Here is a 10,008-nt window from a genome sequence, read left to right as displayed (position 1 = left end):
AGTGCTATGGGCCATTTTAAAGGCAATAAGTACCTCTTCCTCTGGTATCATTGCCCACGTGGAGAATCTCTTCGTTTGGCCAGCCGGCAATAGTTCATTTTCGAATATGTGATATGCCAGGGTACCCCCCTTATCCTTTTCTGACTAACTCGTACGGGTCTAGGGCATAAGTGCTATAGGCCATTTTAGAGGCAATACCAACCTCTACCTCTGGTATAATGGCCGATGTGGAGAATCTCTTAGTTTGGCCAGCCGGCAATAGTTCAGTTCGAATTCGTTGTATCCGGGATACCATATCCCCCCTTTGAACCCTCTACTGACAAACTCGTACGGGTCTAGGGTATAAGTGCTATGGGCCATTTTAAAGGCAATAAGTACCTCTTCCTCTGGTATCATTGCCCATGTGGAGAATCTCTTTGTTTGGCCAGCCGGCAATAGTTCATTTTCGAATTTGTGATATACCAGGGTTACCCCCTTATCCTTTTCTGACTAACTCGTACGGGTCTAGGGCATAAGTGCTATGGACCATTTTAGAGGCAATACCAACCTCTACCTCTGGTATAATGGCCGATGTGGAGAATCTCTTAGTTTGGCCAGCCGGCAATAGTTCAGTTCGAATTCGTTGTATCCGGGATACCATATCCTCCCTTTGAACCCTCTACTGACAAACTCGTACGGGTCTAGGGTATAAGTGCTATGGGCCATTTTAAAGGCAATAAGTACCTCTTCCTCTGGTATCATTGCCCACGTGGAGAATCTCTTCGTTTGGCCAGCCGGCAATAGTTGATTTTCGAATATATGATATACCAGGGAACCCCCCTTATCCTTTTCTGACTAACTCGTACGGGTCTAGGGCATAAGTGCTATGGACCATTTTAGAGGCAATACCAACCTCTACCTCTGGTATAATGGCCGATGTGGAGAATCTCTTAGTTTGGCCAGCCGGCAATAGTTCAGTTCGAATTCGTTGTATCCGGGATACCATATCCCCCCTTTGAACCCTCTACTGACAAACTCGTACGGGTCTAGGGAATAAGTGCTATGGGCCATTTTAAAGGCAATAAGTACCTCTTCCTCTGGTATCATTGCCCACGTGGAGAATCTCTTCGTTTGGCCAGCCGGCAATAGTTCATTTTCGAACTTGTGATATACCAGGGTACCCCCTTATCCTTTTCTGACTAACTCGTACGGGTCTAGGGCATAAGTGCTATAGGCCATTTTAGAGGCAATACCAACCTCTACCTCTGGTATAATGGCCGATGTGGAGAATCACATAGTTTGGCCAGCCGGCAATAGTTCAGTTCGAATTCGTTGTATCCGGGATACCATATCCCCCCTTTGAACCCTCTACTGACAAACTCGTACGGGTCTAGGGTATAAGTGCTATGGGCCATTTTAAAGGCAATAAGTACCTCTTCCTCTGGTATCATTGCCTACGTGGAGAATCTCTTCGTTTGGCCAGCCGGCAATAGTTCATTTTCGAATATGTGATATACCAGGGTACCCCCCTTATCCTTTTCTGACTAACTCGTACGGGTCTAGGGCATAAGTGCTATGGGCCATTTTAGAGGCAATAACAACCTCTACCTCTGGTATAATGGCCGATGTGGAGAATCTCTTAGTTTGGCCAGCCGGCAATAGTTCAGTTCGAATTTGTTGTATCCGGGATACCATATCCCCCATTTGAACCCTCTACTGACAAACTCGTACGGGTCTAGGGTATAAGTGCTATGGACCATGTTAAAGGCAATAAGTACCTCTTCCTCTGGTATCATTGCCCACGTGGAGAATGTCTTCGTTTGGCTAGCCGGCAATAGTTCATTTTCGAATTTGTGATATACCAGGGTACCCCCCTTATCCTTTTCTGACTAACTCGTACGGGTCTAGGGCATAAGTGCTATAGGCCATTTTAGAGGCAATACCAACCTCTACCTCTGGTATAATGGCCGATGTGGAGAATCTCTTAGTTTGGCCAGCCGGCAATAGTTCAGTTCGAATTCGTTGTATCCGGGATACCATATTCCCCCTTTGAACCCTCTACTGACAAACTCGTACGGGTCTAGGGTATAAGTGCTCTGGACCATTTTAAAGGCAATAAGTACCTGTTCCTCTGGTATCATTGCCCATGTGGAGAATCTCTTCGTTTGGCCAGCCGGCAATAGTTCATTTTCGAATTTGTGATATACCAGGGTTACCCCCTTATCCTTTTCTGACTAACTCGTACGGGTCTAGGGCATAAGTGCTATGGGCCATTTTAGAGGCAATACCAACCTCTACCTCTGGTATAATGGCCGATGTGGAGAATCTCTTAGTTTGGCCAGCCGGCAATAGTTCAGTTCGAATTCGTTGTATCCGGGATACCATATCCTCCCTTTGAACCCTCTAATGACAAACTCGTACGGGTCTAGGGTATAAGTGCTATGGGCCATTTTAAAGGCAATAAGTACCTCTTCCTCTGGTATCATTGCCCACGTGGAGAATCTCTTCGTTTGGCCAGCCGGCAATAGTTCATTTTCGAATATGTGATATACCAGGGTACCCCCCTTATCCTTTTCTGACTAACTCGTACGGGTCTAGGGCATAAGTGCTATGGGCCATTTTAGAGGCAATACCAACCTCTACCTCTGGTATAATGGCCGATGTGGAGAATCTCTTAGTTTGGCCAGCCGGCAATAGATCAGTTCGAATTCGTTGTATCCGGGATACCATATCCCCCCTTTGAACCCTCTACTGACAAACTCGTACGGTTCTAGGGTATAAGTGCTATGGGCCATTTTAAAGGCAATAAGTACCTCTTCCTCTGGTATCATTGCCCACGTGGAGAATCTCTTCGTTTGGCCAGCCGGCAATAGTTCATTTTCGAATTTGTGATATACCAGGGTACCCCCCTTATCCTTTTCTGACTAACTCGTACGGGTCTAGGGCATAAGTGCTATAGGCCATTTTAGAGGCAATACCAACCTCTACCTCTGGTATAATGGCCGATGTGGAGAATCACATAGTTTGGCCAGCCGGCAATAGTTCAGTTCGAATTCGTTGTATCCTGGATACCATATCCCCCCTTTGAACCCTCTACTGACAAACTCGTACGGGTCTAGGGTATAAGTGCTATGGGCCATTTTAAAGGCAATAAGTACCTCTTCCTCTGGTATCATTGCCCACGTGGAGAATCTCTTCGTTTGGCCAGCCGGCAATAGTTCATTTTCGAATTTGTGATATACCAGGGTACCCCCTTATCCTTTTCTGACTAACTCGTACGGGTCTAGGGCATAAGTGCTATGGGCCATTTTAGAGGCAATACCAACCTCTACCTCTGGTATAATGGCCGATGTGGAGAATCTCTTAGTTTGGCCAGCCGGCAATAGTTCAGTTCGAATTCGTTGTATCCGGGATACCATATCCTCCCTTTGAACCCTCTACTGACAAACTCGTACGGGTCTAGGGTATAAGTGCTATGGGCCATTTTAAAGGCAATAAGTACCTCTTCCTCTGGTATCATTGCCCACGTGGAGAATCTCTTCGTTTGGCCAGCCGGCAATAGTTCATTTTCGAATATGTGATATGCCAGGGTACCCCCCTTATCCTTTTCTGACTAACTCGTACGGGTCTAGGGCATAAGTGCTATAGGCCATTTTAGAGGCAATACCAACCTCTACCTCTGGTATAATGGCCGATGTGGAGAATCTCTTAGTTTGGCCAGCCGGCAATAGTTCAGTTCGAATTCGTTGTATCCGGGATACCATATCCCCCCTTTGAACCCTCTACTGACAAACTCGTACGGGTCTAGGGTATAAGTGCTATGGGCCATTTTAAAGGCAATAAGTACCTCTTCCTCTGGTATCATTGCCCATGTGGAGAATCTCTTTGTTTGGCCAGCCGGCAATAGTTCATTTTCGAATTTGTGATATACCAGGGTTACCCCCTTATCCTTTTCTGACTAACTCGTACGGGTCTAGGGCATAAGTGCTATGGACCATTTTAGAGGCAATACCAACCTCTACCTCTGGTATAATGGCCGATGTGGAGAATCTCTTAGTTTGGCCAGCCGGCAATAGTTCAGTTCGAATTCGTTGTATCCGGGATACCATATCCTCCCTTTGAACCCTCTACTGACAAACTCGTACGGGTCTAGGGTATAAGTGCTATGGGCCATTTTAAAGGCAATAAGTACCTCTTCCTCTGGTATCATTGCCCACGTGGAGAATCTCTTCGTTTGGCCAGCCGGCAATAGTTGATTTTCGAATATATGATATACCAGGGAACCCCCCTTATCCTTTTCTGACTAACTCGTACGGGTCTAGGGCATAAGTGCTATGGACCATTTTAGAGGCAATACCAACCTCTACCTCTGGTATAATGGCCGATGTGGAGAATCTCTTAGTTTGGCCAGCCGGCAATAGTTCAGTTCGAATTCGTTGTATCCGGGATACCATATCCCCCCTTTGAACCCTCTACTGACAAACTCGTACGGGTCTAGGGAATAAGTGCTATGGGCCATTTTAAAGGCAATAAGTACCTCTTCCTCTGGTATCATTGCCCACGTGGAGAATCTCTTCGTTTGGCCAGCCGGCAATAGTTCATTTTCGAACTTGTGATATACCAGGGTACCCCCTTATCCTTTTCTGACTAACTCGTACGGGTCTAGGGCATAAGTGCTATAGGCCATTTTAGAGGCAATACCAACCTCTACCTCTGGTATAATGGCCGATGTGGAGAATCACATAGTTTGGCCAGCCGGCAATAGTTCAGTTCGAATTCGTTGTATCCGGGATACCATATCCCCCCTTTGAACCCTCTACTGACAAACTCGTACGGGTCTAGGGTATAAGTGCTATGGGCCATTTTAAAGGCAATAAGTACCTCTTCCTCTGGTATCATTGCCCACGTGGAGAATCTCTTCGTTTGGCCAGCCGGCAATAGTTCATTTTCGAATTTGTGATATACCAGGGTACCCCCCTTATCCTTTTCTGACTAACTCGTACGGGTCTAGGGCATAAGTGCTATGGGCCATTTTAGAGGCAATACCAACCTCTACCTCTGGTATAATGGCCGATGTGGAGAATCTCTTAGTTTGGCCAGCCGGCAATAGTTCAGTTCGAATTCGTTGTATCCGGGATACCATATCCTCCCTTTGAACCCTCTACTGACAAACTCGTACGGGTCTAGGGTATAAGTGCTATGGGCCATTTTAAAGGCAATAAGTACCTCTTCCTCTGGTATCATTGCCCACGTGGAGAATCTCTTCGTTTGGCCAGCCGGCAATAGTTCATTTTCGAATTTGTGATATACCAGGGTACCCCCTTATCCTTTTCTGACTAACTCGTACGGGTCTAGGGCATAAGTGCTATGGACCATTTTAGAGGCAATACCAACCTCTACCTCTGGTATAATGGCCGATGTGGAGAATCTCTTAGTTTGGCCAGCCGGCAATAGTTCAGTTCGAATTCGTTGTATCCGGGATACCATATCCTCCCTTTGAACCCTCTACTGACAAACTCGTACGGGTCTAGGGTATAAGTGCTATGGGCCATTTTAAAGGCAATAAGTACCTCTTCCTCTGGTATCATTGCCCACGTGGAGAATGTCTTCGTTTGGCTAGCCGGCAATAGTTCATTTTCGAATATGTGATAAACCAGGGTACCCCCCTTATCCTTTTCTGACTAACTCGTACGGGTCTAGGGCATAAGTGCTATAGGCCATTTTAGAGGCAATACCAACCTCTACCTCTGGTATAATGGCCGATGTGGAGAATCTCTTAGTTTGGCCAGCCGGCAATAGTTCAGTTCGAATTCGTTGTATCCGGGATACCATATCCTCCCTTTGAACCCTCTACTGACAAACTCGTACGGGTCTAGGGTATAAGTGCTATGGGCCATTTTAAAGGCAATAAGTACCTCTTCCTCTGGTATCTTTGCCCACGTGGAGAATCTCTTCGTTTGGCCAGCCGGCAATAGTTCATTTTCGAATATGTGATATACCAGGGTACCCCCCTTATCCTTTTCTGACTAACTCGTACGGGTCTAGGGCATAAGTGCTATGGACCATTTTAGAGGCAATACCAACCTCTACCTCTGGTATAATGGCCGATGTGGAGAATCTCTTAGTTTGGCCAGCCGGCAAAAGTTCAGTTCGAATTCGTTGTATCCGGGATACCATATCCCCCCTTTGAACCCTCTACTGACAAACTCGTACGGGTCTAGGGTATAAGTGCTATGGGCCATTTTAAAGGCAATAAGTACCTCTTCCTCTGGTATCATTGCCCACGTGGAGAATCTCTTCGTTTGGCCAGCCGGCAATAGTTCATTTTCGAATTTGTGATATACCAGGGTACCCCCCTTATCCTTTTCTGACTAACTCGTACGGGTCTAGGGCATAAGTGCTATGGGCCATTTTAGAGGCAATACCAACCTCTACCTCTGGTATAATGGCCGATGTGGAGAATCTCTTAGTTTGGCCAGCCGGCAATAGTTCAGTTCGAATTCGTTGTATCCGGGATACCATATCCTCCCTTTGAACCCTCTACTGACAAACTCGTACGGGTCTAGGGTATAAGTGCTATGGGCCATTTTAAAGGCAATAAGTACCTCTTCCTCTGGTATCATTGCCCACGTGGAGAATCTCTTCGTTTGGCCAGCCGGCAATAGTTCATTTTCGAATTTGTGATATACCAGGGTACCCCCTTATCCTTTTCTGACTAACTCGTACGGGTCTAGGGCATAAGTGCTATGGACCATTTTAGAGGCAATACCAACCTCTACCTCTGGTATAATGGCCGATGTGGAGAATCTCTTAGTTTGGCCAGCCGGCAATAGTTCAGTTCGAATTCGTTGTATCCGGGATACCATATCCTCCCTTTGAACCCTCTACTGACAAACTCGTACGGGTCTAGGGTATAAGTGCTATGGGCCATTTTAAAGGCAATAAGTACCTCTTCCTCTGGTATCATTGCCCACGTGGAGAATGTCTTCGTTTGGCTAGCCGGCAATAGTTCATTTTCGAATATGTGATAAACCAGGGTACCCCCCTTATCCTTTTCTGACTAACTCGTACGGGTCTAGGGCATAAGTGCTATAGGCCATTTTAGAGGCAATACCAACCTCTACCTCTGGTATAATGGCCGATGTGGAGAATCTCTTAGTTTGGCCAGCCGGCAATAGTTCAGTTCGAATTCGTTGTATCCGGGATACCATATCCTCCCTTTGAACCCTCTACTGACAAACTCGTACGGGTCTAGGGTATAAGTGCTATGGGCCATTTTAAAGGCAATAAGTACCTCTTCCTCTGGTATCTTTGCCCACGTGGAGAATCTCTTCGTTTGGCCAGCCGGCAATAGTTCATTTTCGAATATGTGATATACCAGGGTACCCCCCTTATCCTTTTCTGACTAACTCGTACGGGTCTAGGGCATAAGTGCTATGGACCATTTTAGAGGCAATACCAACCTCTACCTCTGGTATAATGGCCGATGTGGAGAATCTCTTAGTTTGGCCAGCCGGCAAAAGTTCAGTTCGAATTCGTTGTATCCGGGATACCATATCCCCCCTTTGAACCCTCTACTGACAAACTCGTACGGGTCTAGGGTATAAGTGCTATGGGCCATTTTAAAGGCAATAAGTACCTCTTCCTCTGGTATCATTGCCCACGTGGAGAATCTCTTCGTTTGGCCAGCCGGCAATAGTTCATTTTCGAATTTGTGATATACCAGGGTACCCCCCTTATCCTTTTCTGACTAACTCGTACGGGTCTAGGGCATAAGTGCTATGGGCCATTTTAGAGGCAATTAAATGGACTGGTAATGTTGAGATTAAAGACTCTTATTGATCTCCGTAATTTTGAAGAATTATGTCATTGAAATAGTAATTGACAGTTTCTATTTTTCTGTTTATTATATTCCTTCAACAAACTATGTTTCTTGTTTTTCTGATCTTTTTAATTGTGTGATACTATCGTATGTATTGTATATTTTAGTTTTAGAATTGGACTATATTTGTAGACAACGAACAGATTATGGAATGCCCATATGACAATTAATTCCATTTAATTACCCTATATTTAATCATCTTCTTTTAATTACTATAGTTTACATTGATTCAATAATAACAACATTTTAATGTTCATAATTGTTTTGTGTTGTGTGAGGCAATGCAATTAAACTTTTCATTTACTTTCATTTTAAATGACGCGGACCTTGCAGAAGACACCTATTGGCTTACTATTTCCTAATTACTTTATATTGCTATAAATAGCATAACCATATTGGATATTAACAGCAAAAGTTATTTTATTGTCACAATCTAATAACTACCCAAAACATTTCATCGAACGCGGTTTTGATCTCATGAATATTATTGACGGCTAGCCTCATGAATATTAACGCCGGCTAGATCCACACTAGTAAACTTTAATGTACTCAGCGCAAAAATATGGAAGCAAATTGTTTCTTGTCTGTAATTGAAATTGTTTTTAAAGATAAATGTTAAAAGGTCAGTATGGGCTATTTTAGAAGCTGCTGTCTTAACAATATCATCATTACTGTTTCCTTGTTTGAACTGAATTGATATTTTGAGAAGGTTAAATATAAGAAGGCTTTTATGGTATTCAAATCTTTGATTGAATTGGCACCTGATTGTTTTTGAAGGACAAATTGAATATGTAAAATGTTAAAAATTAACATCAATACAAATTACACCTTCCAAAACCAAAGACCAATTGTTTGAATTATAAAACTGCATAAATATGGAATAACTTGCCTTCATAAGGAAACTATTCCAAATCGTCGAAACAGTTTAAAGATCAATTGTATAGTATTGTTTTTTGCAAGTAGTCTCGAAATATTTTGAGCGTTGATCTATTTGATGTTGCATGCATATCAAAACGAGAACATGTAAATGCTATATGTATTGTACCAGACCGTCACGCTGAATTGAATTTCAATGTATTAGTTCACAATGAAACAGTTTTCATTTAGTCATGTAATCCTACCAGGATACATTATTCCAACTCTTATACAGACCGACTTGATTTTGTATTTATGATTGAAGAATACATACAAACCATCCTTCAAAGACAAAAATAGTTCTTTAACTTCACGTTCAGATATATTAATGATATCCTGTCACCCAATAGTACATATATAAGAGTTTACTTGAATCTCATATATCCAAGTTAACCTGCCATTAGGATACTACTTAAGTTAACTACATATCTGGGCCTCTTTCTTAATTGAAACAGATGGGCGACTTAAAAGTATGATCTATGATAATAATGTCGATTTTAGTTTCCCATTGTCAGTTCATTCATAGTTACAAACACGTAGGTTCATCGTATGACATTAACATACCATGCACAATTGTAACATAACATACATGCTGACCCACTCTATACGTACTTCATTAACAGGGCAGTACTCTTAACAAAACATACAGGGTTGTGAGGAAGAACCATCGATTTCGAAAGTACAAAAGTTATACAGCCATCATCACGAATTGGTTTGACTTATACGATGACATGCCGGAGCTAACAAGTTATATCTTTTGCGGTCTATAATCTTAAGTTATCATCAGTCGTCTTAACTGTAAGTTTACTGATTGTGTATTAATTTCATATCATGACATGTTCACATGGGAGGTGCGTCGGTTGCAGGATACATAGCAGGAGACACTTGCTATGTCGAAGGACTCAATCTCTCTTATTTTAAATTAGCGTGCAGGACAATTTTTGTTTTCTTCTCAATCGATTTATGAATCTCTAACAGCGGTATACTACTGTTGCCTTTATTTGCTGCTTCGTATGAATACTACCTTGTTGGTGTTTAGGACGATTTAGGATTGGAGATGATTGATATGATCGATTGTTTGTTTAATGTTCAGTAGAAAATATTTCATGCATATTCTAGGTTATAATAACTGACAATAAATCCATAGGTGGGCGAGATATGCAGGACAGAATGAGAAATATTGCAAAAGCTCACCTACGGACACAAGTACTTTTGTAATGGTTCTTTAACAC

The sequence above is a fragment of the Mytilus galloprovincialis genome, chromosome 3, assembly GCF_965363235.1.
Source record: "Mytilus galloprovincialis chromosome 3, xbMytGall1.hap1.1, whole genome shotgun sequence".
NCBI lineage: Eukaryota > Metazoa > Mollusca > Bivalvia > Mytilida > Mytilidae > Mytilus > Mytilus galloprovincialis.
This window is presented reverse-complemented; position numbering follows the sequence as displayed.